The sequence below is a fragment of the Quercus robur genome, chromosome 1 (genome assembly GCF_932294415.1).
Source record: "Quercus robur chromosome 1, dhQueRobu3.1, whole genome shotgun sequence".
In the NCBI taxonomy this organism is placed as follows: domain Eukaryota; kingdom Viridiplantae; phylum Streptophyta; class Magnoliopsida; order Fagales; family Fagaceae; genus Quercus; species Quercus robur.
In genome coordinates, this window is record NC_065534.1 from 34,035,470 (window position 1) to 34,052,449 (window position 16,980).

Sequence of the window (16,980 nt, forward strand, 5' to 3'; positions counted from 1 at the left end):
ACTCGATTTTGTTTAAATTGAACCTTCTTATGTTGCTAACCTTCAAGGCCGAAGTTCATCACTGAAGCTCATCACTTTGTCTCATTCCATATCTCTCGTTCCCCACTGAAGCTCACCTGGGTTTTGTTCAGATCTAATCGGACCTGGGTTTTGGTGGAGTTGCTCGGATTGAACCTGAGTTTTGCTGGAGTTGCTCAGATCTGATCGAAATTGTAAGGAAGGTTTTGCTGGAGTTGATTGGATCGGATCTATGGTTCTCTCTCACTTTGTCTCGTTCCCCACCGAAACTCACCTGGGTTTTGCTCGAATCGGATCGGACTTAGGTTTTGCTGGAGTTGCTCGGATCGGATTGGACCTGTGAGGAAGCTTTTGTTGGAGTTTGTTGAAGGTAAGAACTAAAGTTGAATTTTGAAATTTAAACGAAATCAAGTCCGTAGGACTCGATTTTTATATGACGATTAGACTCGAGTTCTATGATGTTAGTTGTTGTCCAATGTTGAAATCGAGTTCATTATACTTGATTTAGCACACCAAAATCAAGTTTATTGTACTCGAGATGTTAATTTCCTAAATAATTTTGAAAATGTGCTAATTAACAAAATTGTTTGAAAATCAGTGTTATTTTGAAGAAAAAAAAATCCCATCTAAGTTAACATAAAACTTAACATTAGGGTGCAAAGTGTAACATGAGGTATAGTTTAGGGTGGTAAAGTGTAATTTTCACTCTCTAATTGTGTGTACATTATATATATATATATAAACTTTGAACTTCCATACAAATTAACAGAAAACTTAACGTTAGGGTGCAAAGTGTAACAAGGGTCATAGTTTTAGGGTGCAAAGTGTAACAAAATGTATAGTTTAGGGTGATAAAGCGTAATTTTCCCGCTCTAATTGTGTGTTAGTTATATTTACATGCAAATTCATGTAACAAAACTTAGAAAATACAAAAAGACTCAATCCAAATTTATTTTATATATATATATATATATGCATGCTTATTAGATAGCCCTTATAGATACCGCATTTTGTACCCTTTACGACTCGAGCTCCCATTCCCCAATGATGTTGAATTCTAAGACCCAAGGTTGGTTTAGGGCCCAGTCAGATGTTAAATTGACTAGAGAAATGTTAAAATGAAAATATAACTCTTAATGAGCAAATAAATCTATTTTTGGAAAAGTAAGGCCAAGGAAACTCTTGCCATGTGCACAGAACTTTCTGCATGTGTATGCATGCTCGATCTTGCGCACGCATAGCAAGTTCTAGAAACTAAATAAGGCAAGATTTTTTCATTAATGTTAAGTTTTGAAACAAATTCCACATCGTCTAAGAGTTGTTCCAAACCCCTATTTTCACATTATAAGTAGCCTTACATGGTATATTTTCAGAACAGACAAAAATTCCACGGGAACACACTAAGATTTACTAGAAATAGTGAATCAAAGAGGGAGTTTTTCACAAAACATCTTCAAATCAATTTTCTTTTGCTTAGGGTCTTTTCTGGCCTTGATCTTTGAGTTTAAGATTATTAATCACTTTTTTATTGAATTGTGAATAGATTTGACTGAGGGGAACAATCAAAAATCAATCTTGAAGAGCTTTTCTTTGAGGTATTAGTCTAAACTTTTATTTTCCTTTTTTATGCTTTAATCTTTCTGATTGCCTTATTTTCTTGTTATAATATGTTCTAATACGTTTATCTAGCTTAGGTTTATGTTTTTGTATGTTTAAAAAGCACGTTAGGGTGTTAGATTTAGTGTTTTAAAGCTTGGTTGTGTTTCTAGGGTTTCTGGATGTAAACCTGCATACACATAATCTTGCCTGCGCATACAGGCTTGATTATGTGCACGTAGGAAAGTTCATGCGTGCGCATGAACTTACCCAAAAAGCCTATTTTTTATTTATTCGTTTTTGTTTCTGCTTTCACATGTATGTTTCTGTATAGCCTCTTTTTTTTTTATGCTTTAAAAGCCTCTGTTTCACATATTGGTTTGCTTGTTTGCCTTCACATGTTAGAATTAGGGTTTATCTTGTGTTTCCTTTGTTTTGATACCATGAACATGCATTCACATGCTTATGCATGATGCCATAGGTGTTGAGTTGCTGCAAGGTAAGTGAGGTAAGTCATACATTGGTATGAACGTGCATTTTTATGACGTAATATGCTTGTTCAATGTGTGATTTTATGTCTAAGAGGTTGGAATGTATGTTATGACCCATGTTGGATTACTATGCCCTTTTGCTGCCTTGTCTTTGTTGCTGCCTCGTTTGATGATGATATGTTATGCCATGATTAGATGAATGTTAGGATCTATGATATGTTATGCATGATTAGATGTATGGAAGGTTTTGTTTGATAAGTATGATAGATGTATGATTAGATCTTTTGGGATGATTGATGCCATGTGGTTTGTTTAGATGCATGTTAGTGTGTGTGTGTGTGTGTGTGTGTGTGAGTTAGATACAAGTTTTGAGTGTGTCTTTAATAGGGTTAAGACATAAGACACAATGATGAGAAGCCAACTTTCGGGTTGGGCAGTTTTGGGTGCCTAATACTTTCCTAAGACCGTACCTTAACTCCGAACCCATATTTCTAGTAGTATGATCAAAAAGTCCCTCCTCGATAGGACATTATATATATGGTTCCTAGGCCATTGCAAAAACTAGGTGGCGACTCCCCCCTTGTGTTCATGGCCCCCCAATTGCTATTTTACCAACCAACACGCCCAAAATCATGTTTACTCAAATATGTATTGCTATATTTTTTTTAGCTATAGTGAACATTAAATTCTCAAATATACAACCTATTGTAGCTGTGAATGTAAAATGAAATATAATATTTTATTAAAAATATCTCCTCATTCTCTCTCTTATATCACACCTATCCATCATTCTTTCTCTCCCACTTACTCCTTCTCCCTCTTTCTCTCCAAGTTGCAGATATATTTCTCTCCCTATGCTGCTCAACCCATCTCTAGCGCTTTATCCCTCTACCTTTTTTCTCTTCACCCTAATGCTCTTTCCCTAGATTAAAGATTCAAGGGTTCTGTCTCTCACAGTTTAGGTCAAGGTTGTGGATCTTGCCATCTTGGGTTTTGGGTTGAGGTGGAGAATGGCGTTTGTTGTGGAGACTGGTGGGTTTCGTGTAGGAGACCAGTGGGTTTGGGTCTTGGGTCGTGGTGGAGAACGACGTTTGTTATGGAGATTGGTGGGTTTTGATTGTGGAGATCGTGCAGGAGACCAATGGGTTTGGGTCGTGGTGGGTGATTGACGATAAGGCGTGATTGATGGTGGTGGTTAATTGGTGGTGGTAGGTGTGATGCGGCGGTGGATATGGATCTTGGAGTGTTTGGTAGTGGTGGCTGGAAATTTTGTTGTTGAGTTTTTTGAGTTTTTGGTGCGACGATGCTATGGTGGTGATGGTTGGTGGTTTGTGGGCTGTTGTGGTTCGGTGGTGGTGGTTGATTGTGGTTCGATGGTTGGTTCATTTGGGTGGTTTGGTGGTGGTTTTTTGTTTTCTAGTTTTGTGGTGTTTCAATATTGATGGTGGTAATGGTTGGCTTTTGGCAGTTGGGTTAAGTTTCAGTAGTAGGTGGTTACTGGTGGTGGTGGTGATTACAGGTTGTGTTGGTTTGATGGAGAGAGAGAGGAATGAGTTTGGAGAGAAGAGAGAGAAGTGAGTTTTTTTTTAGAGAAACCAGACTGGAAACCGCTAGCCTGGGCTAGATTGAAAATAAAAACTTAAGAAATTTCAGCAAGAACCAAAGGAACAAACTCCTTTGGGATGTCCTCTAACCAAACCTGAAATTCTAAAATTGTTTTGGCCTTTTTCGCCATTGCATCAGCAACTCTATTGCAATTGCGATTAACATACACAAACTCTGAAAAACTTAACTGGGCTGCCTCAAGAAGGATGTCAACAATAATATGACCATAAATGGATTGTTCAGCTCTACCGTCTACAAGGGCGTTGATAACAATCTGCGAATCACCCTCAAAAAGCACCTCATGAAGACACAGTTCCTTTGAAAACAGAACAGCTCGGCGACATACGAGTGCTTCAACTTCAGCTACCGTTGGAAGGAGGGGGATACGCAAAGATAGGGAGCCAATGATTTCACCTCTGTGGTCACGGATCACCACTCCGATACCCGCCTCGTTGCTACTTTGGAAGACCGCACCGTCGAAGTTGGCTTTGAATCTAGCATGAGGAGGTGGACACCAATGGTGGACGGTGGCAGCTTGTCTTGTCACTTGCACGAGCTCCTGCGCTTTAAGGAAATCCTGAAGAAAATTGCCAGCCGCTCTTGTAATGTACTCCAGATTCTGTGCAGGGCGATTGAGACGAACTAAATTACACCTATTCCATAGCATCCACGCCATAATGATGAAGTAGTCAACACCCTGCAAGAACCTTGAAATAAAGTTAGTGAAGTCCCCAGGAGGGGGATGAGCTAGGTCCCGAACCCAACGAGGTTCCTCCATACACCTTCAACCTCCACACAACCCCACACCACATGCAAGATATCTTCAGGTTGGGCTTTACATTGGCTGCATAAGTCAGAGGGAACTATATGTCGTCAGAACAAATTATCCATGGTTGGCAGAGAGTTGTTACAGGCCCGCCATGCGAAATGCTTCACCTTGTGAATGACACGTAGCGTCCAATTTCCTCTCCAAAAGGATCTCTGGGGGATTGGATTAGAGCTACTTGGGTTGGTAGCTGAAGCATTGGAAGCCAACAACCTATAAGCACTTTGGGAAGAGAAATTCCCCGAAGGAGTTTTTGACCACACCAGCCGGTCAGTGGGCATTCTCAAGCTCAATGGAATGCTTATAATTGCATCTGCCTCATGAGGCAAAAACAATTGTTTGATATCCTCCTTTTTCCATGTTCCTGAGTTACGGTCAATAAGTGAGCTAACCTTCGCTTTAGGTGGAATAGAAGGCAGAGAGGAGCTAACCTTTCTATAGCAAGGATCCGGTAGCCACTTGTCTTCTTTGATACTCACATTAGCTCCATCGCCAATGCTCCAAATCAGCCCTTGTTTCACCACCTCCCTTGCACCCATAATACTTTTCCATGCATAGGAACCACCCTTCGCTTCTTTGGCTTCAAGAATAGAACAATCCGGAAAAAATCTAGCTTTGAAAACCTTATAGCAGAGAGAATCTTGACTGTTTAGCAAGTGCCAAACTTGCTTGGCTAAGAGAGCCTCATTAAAATTTTCAATCTCCTTGAAACCCATGCCCCCTACTTCCTTTGCCTCACAAAGCTTTTCCCACTTCACCCAATGGACCTTTCTTGAATCCCCACTATAACCCCACCAAAACTTTCGTATCATAGCTTCAATATTCTTGATCAAACCTTTAGGAAGTTTGAAGCAACTAATGGAATAGGTGGGAATAGCTTGAATCATTGATTTAATAAGGACTTCCCTACCAACTTGTGATAAAAGCTTCTCTTTCCAACCCTGTAATTTTTTCCACACTCGCTCCTTGATATAGATGAAACTTTTTTTTCCCTACCTACAAAAGCAGACATGCCCAAATATTTCTCATATTGCCTAATTGCAAGTACAGCGAAGACCTATTGGATACGAGTTTGAAGCTCAGGTTCAGTGTTCGAGCTAAAGAAGATGCAAGTCTTATCCCTATTATTTTTTGGCCAGAACCTTTTTGGTAGATTTATAGCACATCTAGGATTATCTGGCACTTCGCTTCTATAGCCTTACAGAACAGTACACTGTCATCAGCAAAGAAAAGGTGGGAGACCCAAGGCCCATTTTTGCAAATTGATACTCCCCTGAAGTGACCTTCGGATTCAGCTTTGTGCAATAACCCTTGAAGCCCCATGGCGCATATAAGGAACAGATATGGCGAGAGAGGGTCTCCCTAACGTAAACCCCTGCTAGGTTTAATATTGCCTGTCAGCTCCCCATTTAAAAGCACAGAGTATGAGACTGATGTAACACAAGCCATGATTATTTTCACAAATCTCTCCGAGAAACCCAAATATAACATAGCTTTTTCCAAAAAAGACCATTCTACTCTGTCATAAGCTTTGCTCATGTTAAGCTTCAGAGCCATAAACCCCAATTTGCCTTGAGTTTTCCGTTTAAGGTAATGCAATGTTTCAAAGGCCACCAATATGTTGTCAGTAATAAGGCGACCTGACAAAAAGGCACTTTGTGTGTCAGAAACCACAAAAGGTAACATCTTCTTTAACTGGTTAACCAGCACTTTAGCAATAAGTTTGTAAATCACATTGCAAAGGCTGATAAGCCTAAAATCAGAGACCTTTTTTGGTTCCAGAATTTTTGGGATAAGTGCAATGAAGGTGGTGTTAATGGATTCGAGGACAACACCTGTATTTAAAGCTGATAGAACAGCCATAATAACATCATTACCAACAATATGCCAAAAGGATTTATAAAAAATGGGAGACATACCATCCATACCAGGTGCTGTGAGGGGAGCCATTTGGTGAAGCACTCTTTAAACTTCCTCTGCCAAAAAGGGTTGGTTTAAGTCAAAATTCATATCCTCAATCACTGTGAGAAGCATACCCTCAAGAACCTCATCAAAACCCAATGGGTTTGAAGTAGTGAAGATATTAGCAAAATACTCCACAACCATTTCCCCCATTCTTCCTTCCTTTTCAATCCAGTCCCCAACCTCATCCTCAAAACCCAAAATGTAACTGCGTTTATTCATCTGATTTGCTCAGCAATGGAAGTACCTAGTATTTTGGTCACCCTCCTTTAACCATTCAACATGAGATCGTTGTTTCCACATAGTTTCTTCCTTGGACATGAGAGCTTGAATATCTGCCCGAAGTTGATGAACGTGAGTTGGATCTGACCTATACAAACCCCTCTCTTCGGCCCCTTTTAATTTTTTTAATTTCTTTGCAAGGGATAACAGGACATGACCGAAGGTATCTCGGTTCCAAATTCTGAGATTATCTTGATAATTAATTATTTTTTTGGTCACCATGCAAACCGGAGATGGATCACTCACCTCTTGCCACGAATTTTTAACCACTTCTTCACATGAATTATCCTTGAGCCTCATAGCGTCAAAACGAAAAGGCCTTCCCTTACGGTAAAACCTTTTTTGCTCGAAATCAAAGATAAGCAAAATAGGTTTATGGTCGGAATGGAAGGCATCCAAATGATGGATACGACATGTGGTGAATCGAAACATCCACTCCACCGTAGCTAATCCTTGTTCTAGCCTAACCCACCCATTTTGGTCACCTGGTCTCCTGTTGTACCAAGTGAATGTAAAGCCATTAAAGCCGAGATCTTTTAACCCACAAAAGTCTATTGCATCTCTAAACCCCTGCATCTGCCTCTCTGGCCGATCCAGCCATCCTTGTTTCTCCTCTGCTCTAATGATTTCATCAAAATCCCCCAAACAAACCCAAGGGATGGAAAACCTGGACCTAAGGTCCCTAAGTAATGACCAGGAATTTTCCCGGTTGGCAGTATCAGGGTCTCCATAGAAACCTGTGAAACGCCAGGCGTCATTCATTCCATGATCAATTACTGTATCAATATATCTCTCTTAAAAATTCATCACAGTAACTCGAATACCTTGTTTCCACAACAAGGCTAAACCACCCCCCTAAAGATTCAGGGAACAACAAAAGAATTAGATTACTGTAATCTCCGGAAAATTCTGTCAATGACCTCTTTATCAACCTTTGTCTCCATCAAGAAAATCATTTGGGATCTTTTTTGTTGACTAAATCAATAAGCTCGCCTTCTGTCTATGGGTTCCCAAGCCCATGACAGTTCCAGCTCAGGCAACTCATTGTAACTAGTGGTGCTGGCGACCAGCATCCACCTGAGCATTTTCATTGTAAAATCCTCCAACTACACTTACTCTCTTTTTCTTTTGAACAGGTTGCTCCAAGAGCTCCAACTCCGGTCTCCTAGTACCTTGCACTTCCATATCAGTACTAACATTATTTTCATCAACCTCTCGCTCCAATTTTGACCATTTTTTCTTTGGGCCATTTCGCGGTTGTTTAGTAGCCTGGTTAGTTATATCTGATAATGGTAGAGTTTTTGTATTGGAAGGTAAAGGACCAGGCAGCCCCACGTTGTTTACTGCATTATCAACACTACACTCTACGTTCTACATGGGCATGCTAGCATGGGCATAACCTCCCAAGTCTGCCAACCCATTAATTAGTTACATCGTGTACACAAGAGGTTCATTGATAAATGCATTGCTTGTATTAAAATTATTAGATAAAAGCTCACCTTTTGGTTCAAACTCCATAGTAGTCACATCAAACTCCAATGTATTGAGAATATCAGATAAAAGCTCACCTTTTGGCCCAAGCTGAACCCTTGAGTAGTCACTTTCTCTGGCTGTCCCTTCTGACCAAAAGCCAAACGTTTTGTTGCGTGTTCAGAGCTGATCTCATCCCCCAACATATGGTCCTTTTCATTACCCGGATTTAAGCTTTCACTCCTATCAAACAGCTTTAATCCCCTATCAATTTCCTCAATGCGCTTCTCAAACCCATCCCCCAAATCTCAGCTTTTTCCCACTATCTCCAACGTAAACGTAGCCTCGGTACCAACCCCTACGTCACTATCACACCGCTCTTCCTGAACAACCACCCTTTCCTCATTCTGAGTTTGCACCACCACCGGCACTTGTTGTGATCCCAGAACCACCACCGTACTCGCAATTGGTTCTTCTCTACTCATTCGTTGCTTTTCCATTTTCCTCGCCTCATAAAAACCAGGCACTTTGATCACTGGACTTCTTCCCTTAACAAACAGAGGAGCACGGATGCAGGACCCATACGCTTGCTCCTCTTTCTTCAACTGGCCTTCACTATCTATCCATAACTCACAATCTTTATCCACAGGGCTCAAGCTCCTACACCAATAACAAAGGTTGGGTAATCTTTCATACTTGAAAGAAACCCAACCTTGCACCCCCTGAGAAGAAGAGAAACGCCGCCCTCTGCAAAGAGGTTTATTAATGTCTATAATGACTCTCACTCTCATAAATCTTCCACCATCTATTTCGTTAATGTCTTCTTCCCTGCACATCGAGCCTGCAACCTCACATAACTTTTCAGCAACCTTGTGGTTCAGAAATCTCATCGGGATATCGTGTACTTGAATCCACATCGGTATCGTGTTGAACTTTAAAGCCCTAATGGGAACTTCCCTGTCATACCACTGCAGCACCACGAGATATTTGTCGAAGCTCCAAGGTGCGCTGCTAAGGATTTTGTCCTCTTCCTCTCTGTTATCGAACATAAACAGTAGAATGTGGTCCCCTGCTCTTCTCACCTCAAAACCCTTCTTTGATCACCATAGAGGATTGAATGTTTTGATGACTGCCTCAACACTTAATGCCCTTTTTGTTAGGAATTTTGCAGCCAAAATAAATTCATCAGATGACTTATCCTCAAATAGTTCTAGGTTTACGTCCTCTCTTTCATTCAATGAGAGGTTCTGCCAATGTTTAGCCAGGTTGTCCATCTCTATTTTCTCACTAACACTCGTGTATCCCTAGTAGACTACAACGAAGAAGAGAAGAAAAGACTCAAGAGACCTACAGGTGACAACAGTTACCTGAGATACAATGAAATCCTCACTCAAGGAACGACTATTCTACTGTGTAAAGTAAGCTTCTCTAGAACCCCAGGGAGAGCTAACCTAACCAAGAGAAACTTTGTACATAGAAGTGAGTTGCTTATATCATTTGATTGTGTAGTTTATATTATTTTAAGGAGTTATATGTAAAAATAAAAACTAAGATGTTGGTTGAATTGTAAAATAGGATGGTAAAATAGATAAAGTAGATTTTAATAGTATAAAATAGATAATTTTATTACATCCCCGGATGCAAATGCTCTTACACACACATGTATGTATGTATGTATGTATGTATTGCACCCTTGCATATACAAGAGTCATAAGCTAGTTATAATAAAATGAGAGAATAAAAACTATTTTTTTGATACATTGATAGTTGGGGGTGGGATGATTTAAACATTGAATGTCTCTTTTAGAAATACCATGAGGTGTTAGTTGAGTTACAAGCTTACAAATTTCTTGGAAAAAATAAATATTTTTTACCCCTAAGTAAATGAAGGACAATATTAATTATTAAACATTTTCACCTTCAAGCACTTGTTACATTATCTTGTTGAAAAATACACTAAAATTATATATATATATATATATATATATACACACATATATATACACTCTAAATATATTAAATGCTTAGTTGATTTTTGTACTTCGTTATATAGTTATACTAGTCGCTAACTCGTGCCTGCATGAGAATAGCTACTGAATGAGTTTCAAGAAAAACAAAAGTCCTTATTTTTGAGTTGGAGTAGTAAGCAAAAATGCATGAAATTAAAATATAAAAAAAAAATGGTCTAGCAAGAAATTGCACAAAGTTTTAATAGTTAAGTAGATGAAAGTAATGTTTTATTAGTTAGTTTGTGTTATATATATATAGGTATATATAAGATAGGTTATAATATATATGCCAAAAAGTGCCTATTGGTCGAAAATATGCCTATTAAATGAAAATGTGCCTATTGACCAAAAAGGTGTCTATTGGCCGAAAAAGTGCTTACCAAAAGGTGTCTATTAAAAGGTCATGACCCTTCATATTAGATATACAAAAAGGTGCCTATTGGCTAACACTGTGCCTATTGACAAAAAATGTGTCTATTGGCTGATTGTGCCAAAATGTGTCTATTGCAATGCATGAGAATCGCTACTAAATGAGTTTCAAGAAAAAAAAAAAAAAAAAAAAAGTCAATATTTTTTAGTTGAAGTAGTAAGCAAAAATGCATGAAATTAAAAAAAAAAAATGGTATAGCAAGAAATCGCACAAAGTGTTATTAGTTAGGTAGAAGAAAGTAGTGTTTTATTAGTTAGTTTGTGTTGTATATATAGGTATATATAAGATAAATTGTAATATGTATGCCAAAAAGTGCCTATTGGCTGAAAATATGCCTATTGAATAAAAATGTGACTATTGACCAAAAAGGTGCCCATTGGCCGAAAAAGTGCCTACCAAAAGGTGTATATTGGAATGTCATGACCCTTCATATTGGATATACCAAAAGGTGCCTATTGGCTAACACTATGCCTATTGACAAAAAATGTGTCTATTGAATGAAAAGGTGCCCAGCAAAAGGTGTCTATTGAAAGGTAATAACCATTCATATTGGATATAACAAAGGTGTCTATTGACCGAAAATGTGCTTGTCGACCAAAGATGTGCCTATTGAATGAAAATGTGTCTATTTACTGAAAATGTGCCTATTGAAAAATGAAAAGTCACAACTGTTCGGTATTTTTAAATGTATACGTGGTATTAATTTATATAGCCATGTGGCGCAATAAGAAGCGGTCACCAAAAAGTCAAACATTTTGGTTTTATATTATATATAAATATAGATTAGATAACATATTATACTAGAAGTAACTTATCATATCATATACTATAGACACTGAATTTCGCACCCATAATTTAACCTTGAAAGATGAAAAATGACCATTCTATGTACCTCAAAAACCATAGTTGCATTTTAGTCATTAAGTCATTCATCACATATCATGAAAATGATCTTGAGATTCTAACGATCACAACAATACGTTTGGTTCCCAAATCGGACAATCGGATCGAAAAATATCACAAGATCAAGTTTTAATGGTCTACATGCATTCATTTGGGTGAAATTGATCACACGTGATTAATTGAAGTTAATTTTGATTGGTTAACAATTAAAATTAATTAAATGAATTTTTATGATTGGTGGAATATTCTTGTTAAAGTGTGATTTGTTGCATATGAATAAAAGTAACAAGCTAATAATATTATATTTGGATTGATAATTAGGTTTTTAGGGTAATTATATTTAAAATAATTATTTTAAAAGCTTAATTATCAACTTGGGAAAAGTTTTATCATGAAAATAACTTTAAATTCATCTGAATACTGTTTTAGACTTGGAAAACACTTCAAAAACGTGCTAATCAATTAGCAGTTTTAGATTCATGTTCAGGGGCATTGTTGGCATAGTAAACATAGAGATTCGGACTAGGCTATTTCTAGCAAAGTTGTAGGGAATTATTTTCCTTCAACTGTCGCAATTTCAGCTTTATCCAAATTTTGAGTAGACAGATATGGTCAAAATACTTAAACATTTTCAAATTTGAAAAATCTGCTTAACTCTTATCCAAATCTTTTTTTTTAAAGGATTTTCTTCATACGTTTTTTGCTTATTTTTTAAGCAACTAAAACCTCTATAAATAGAGGATACCACTCAAGATGCAGCACCCCTTTTTCCCCTTAACGTTAAAGAAACTCTTGAAGTTTTTCTTCAGGACTTTTTTTTTTTTGTTAAGCAACAATTCTTTAGATCTCAGAGAGATCTATTCTCTCTGATTTATAAAGCAATTCCCCTCTGTAAGATTAATTCATGCATTTATAGTTTAGTATTGTTTAAAGTTTTGTATAACATGTGTTTCTTTATTCCATTCTTTACATAATCATATCTATGACTTGTTCCTTGCATGCTTTCTTTTCCAAATCTTAATTCACATGATAGGCCTAGGATTTTGTTTGTCATTAATTAACATGTATAGATCTAAGGTTAAATCATTATTTGAAACTGTAGATCTACGAGAAATTTCATGCATAATACATCTTTTCATGTCTCTACAAAAATATATCTGAAATTCTTCATACAAATACATCTTTTTACATCTCTCAACAACAAATCTGAAATTTCATGAATAAATCCATATTTTTACATCTCTCCAAAAACATATATGAAATTTTATGCATAAATCCATATTTTTACATATCTACAAAAACATATCTAAAATTTCATGCATTATTATATCTTTTTTTACATCTCTACAAAAACATATTTGAAATTTTTTACATAAGATTCATTCTTTTTCTTCTCTTTCTTTTAATGTGGTGGTGGTGGCAGCTTTTGCTTAGATATTTTGAGTTTTCTTCCTTTTCACTTGTTTAGGGGGTGTGCTTCAGCAGTTTGAACATACATTTGCTTCGAATTTTCAGTGTTCGAGGAGAGGTCCCTCCTCGGACCTTCTTTCTTTGTCTCCCATGATAAGGCTTGTTACGTAGATCATCTAAGTCATGTTGTCTCCTCGAACTCGCTAGTGTCCTTGGACAGGCCCAAGGCCCAACTCGTCACTTTGGGCCATAGCCCCCACAATAGCCCCTCAAAACTCTGATTTTTATCCCCATCCGAGGAGAAAAAGCGGGGTTTTAACTTTTTAAGGGATAAGATTAGATAACTTTTGGTTCACACGTGTGGGAGCAGTTGCTTCTGACGTGTTTATAGGTTACGAGGCGCTATTAATTGTTCCAGGCGGTTTTGTGTTCCCCACATCCAGCGGCGAAGTGTAGATCTAATGGCTGACATCCCTCCTAGGATTTTGAGCGGGAGTAACCTTCCATGTCCTCTCTTGCTATATAAAGCTTCAAGGAAACGCCCTTTGCTATTCTTTTTTACTAACATACAAGAACTCCAGAGAACTTCAACGCCCAGTCTTCGTAAACGTTCCAGACCTTTGAATTTCCGTAGCCATTTCCGTGAGGAGTCTTTCCCTTAGAAGATCTCTGAGGGCTTTAAAGATTGTTATAAGGATACCCGTAAATTCTCATTCCTCTACACTACCCTATTTCATCTCGGCCTTCCTTCTCGGTCTGTCAGTTCGCCTAGATGGGTAGATTCAAGTATTTAGTAGATACTCCTGCCGCCATGGAGGCCTTTAGAGCAAGGTACCGCATCCCGCAAGGGGTGGTTTTGGAGTATTGTCCTCCGGAACGAGTACTGACCGATAGGGACATGGGTCAAGTCGTCATTCCCATGATCGCTTTTATAGAGGGAGGAATGACGCTTCCCATGCGTAGGATTACCCGGGATTATTTACTTAATCATAAGTTAACACCACATCAGTGTGCCCCCAACCTGTTTAGGGTTTTGGGTAGCGCAGATGTTCTGAATGAGCAGATGGGTTTAGGCCTTACATGGCACGACGTAGTTCACATGTACGAGTGTCGCCATCTTGCCAAAGCGGGGTACTACCTTAAATCTCGGTCCAAGATCGTTAGGCTAATCTCCTGTCTTCCTGAGTCTAATAAGACTATGAAGGATGACTACCTTATTTCCTCGGGGGAATGGAGCGACGATCTTCATTGTCCAACTCGAGCAAGAGATCCAGGTGCGGTACCTTTAGGATCAATCCCTTGGGAAGGGGATTTAACCCCTTAGTTTTATTTCCTTCGCTTGAAGATTCAAAAAAGAAATTTTTTTTTGTAATCTAACAACAATTTCCTTCTCGGCTGTTTTGCAAATAGGGCACACGTCGCTCCTCGGCTGAGCCATACAAACGTTCAGGCCTTGAATTACCTCCTGAGGTCAGAGATGTTCGTTAACGAGGACGGGCAACTGCGTGCTGCTCATTTGATCTTGGGTTACGAACCCTTGTCCCGCGTTTTCTTGGACGTCAGCCAATCCATAAGAGCCGGTAGCCCAAGGTTGGCTAGGTTCGACGTATCAAAGCCGAGATTTTTGGCTCAAAGGGATCTTCGACCGGTTGTTTTGCCCGTCTTTCAGAATCCTCAGCCAGTTTCACAGCCATCTCCACAGGACAATCCCGGAGTTGCAGTGTTTGTTGAAGGGGAGACTGAATTATCTCATCTTTCTCTGGAGGGGGAGATAGACGAGTTCTACTTTGAGGAGGATATTCCAAAAGCTCCCCTGATCGAACTCTCGGACACTAAGGGTGAGCCGGATAGAAACTCCGTGATCGGCGCCCCTCCTCTTGTTATTGCCTGCTTGGACGATTCTTCCAACGAAGAGGTGGACAACATGGCCTCTAACAAAGGAAAAAGTTTGCGGGAGCTAATGGCTGCCTGAGGTAAGGGGAAAACCTCAAAGGTGCCCACCAAGTCCCAGACCCCTTCCAACCTTCCTCCCCCTCCTCCACAGATCCCTACCGATCTCGGCTTGAAAGCTAACCCCGACCTGAAGAAGAAAAGGCTGATGGAGTCCCTCGAGGAAGGCGAGATGGGTCCTCGCCAGGGCGCTAAACAACAAAAGGTGACCCGGGAGCATCGGGATAAAAGGGCTCCATCTGTGGAGAGCCGAGAAGAGCCGGACCGGGCTAAAGTGCACATGCCTCCACGCATTTGGAGCCCCCAGCTTGAAGTGGATGGAGCGGCAATTCCTTATAATGCTTTAATCCGAGAATACAATAGGGGCCGAACAGGGTACATTGCTGCAGCCTTGGAGCAACTTATGCTCCTTCCCAGGGACATGGAAGCTTACAGGCGATTTTCACAAGGTGAACTCTTCTTATCCCTGAAGAGGGATCTTGCAATGGTAAGGCAACTCAGTTCTTATTGGCAGGATCATTGGGTCATATTATATTCTAACTCCGTCATCTTGTCATTCTTGGGCAGATTACTCAGCAGGTCTTTGTGGCCGAGGAGTGGTGCCGCGACAATCGCAATTTGGTTGACGTCGAAACCTTCTCTCGCGCCGAGGTAGAGAAGGCTCTCGGAGCTCTCAAGCAAGAGCATCATGAGCTATCTAAGAAGCTTAAGGAGGCAGAGACAGGTCGTAGGAGTGCTGAGGCTGGCTTGAAGACCGCCGAGAAACAAGCTGAAGACCAACGCCAGTTATTGCACATGACTGAGATCAACCTTGCTACTGAAAAGCAAGCCGTTTTGGATCTCAAAGCTACATTGTAGAAAGCCAAGGATGAGGTCCAGCTAGCCAAGGAAGCAGTCGAGGCCGAGAAGAGGGCTGCCTATCAGCTTGGAGCGGAGGAGACGGAAGCGAGGCTTACCGAAGAGTTGCCAGAAGTATGCAGGGACTACTGCAGTATTTCATGGGCTCAGACTCTTAATGCTGTCGGGATCCCTGTAGATTCTACTATGAGATTGCCCGAGAATGTCTTCTACCCTCCAGAGATCCGGGAGGTCCCTGCTGATGCTCTTGAAGCTTCCGAACAGCCTGCGGCTATTCCTGATGCCATCCCCTTAGCTGAAATTACTGGGGGCTCTGGCCAGGTCACCATCCAGGTTGAGGATGCGGAGGGAGAGAAGGGCAAAGGCAAGGGTAAGGGGAAGAAACCCTCCTCCAAGGCCAAGGATCTCTCTGAGGAAACAGTCACCGAGGCCGAGGGTCACAGGGCTGGTCCCAAAGTTAAGGATATTCCACCTCCTCAGCCAGAACAAAAAGAAGATCCCCCTGCTGAAGCTTAGCTCCTAGGGTTCTTATCTCCCTTTTTCTTTTTGGTCGGAAGTTGTATTACATTTTTGTTCTTTTTCAAAGACTTCTCATTTAAAAGCATTGTATTATTTCTAGTTATTAATATAAATGTTCTTTCTCTCATTTTTTATCTTTCTGATTGATGTTGATGGAATTTTATTGTATTGTTCCTAGTTAATGTGATTGTTTCTTTAATTGAAGTTAGACAATAACAATTTGCCAATACAACTAAATGAGAAGAATAGGATTGTGCAATGAACTTTAAGTAGTAAAGGCTACCATGCAAGATTCTGGTCATGCAGGACTTAGGTTCTATTTAAAACTTGGATAGATGCCATAAATTGTTAATTTCCCCTAAGCCTGTGGTCCGAGGAGCCATACAGGACTTAGGTTCTGTTTAAAACTTGGAGAGATGCCATAAGTTGTTAATTTCCCCCAAGCCTGTGGTGCGAGGAGCCATGCAGGACTTTAGGTTCTGTTTAAAACTTGGAGTGATGCCATAAGTTGTTAATTTCCCCCAAGCCTATAGTTCGAGGAGCCATGCAGGACTTAGGTTCTGTTTAAAGCTTGGATAGATGTCATAAGTTGTTAATTTCCCCTAAGCCTGTGGTCCGAGGAGCCATGCAGGACTTAGGTTCTGTTTAAAA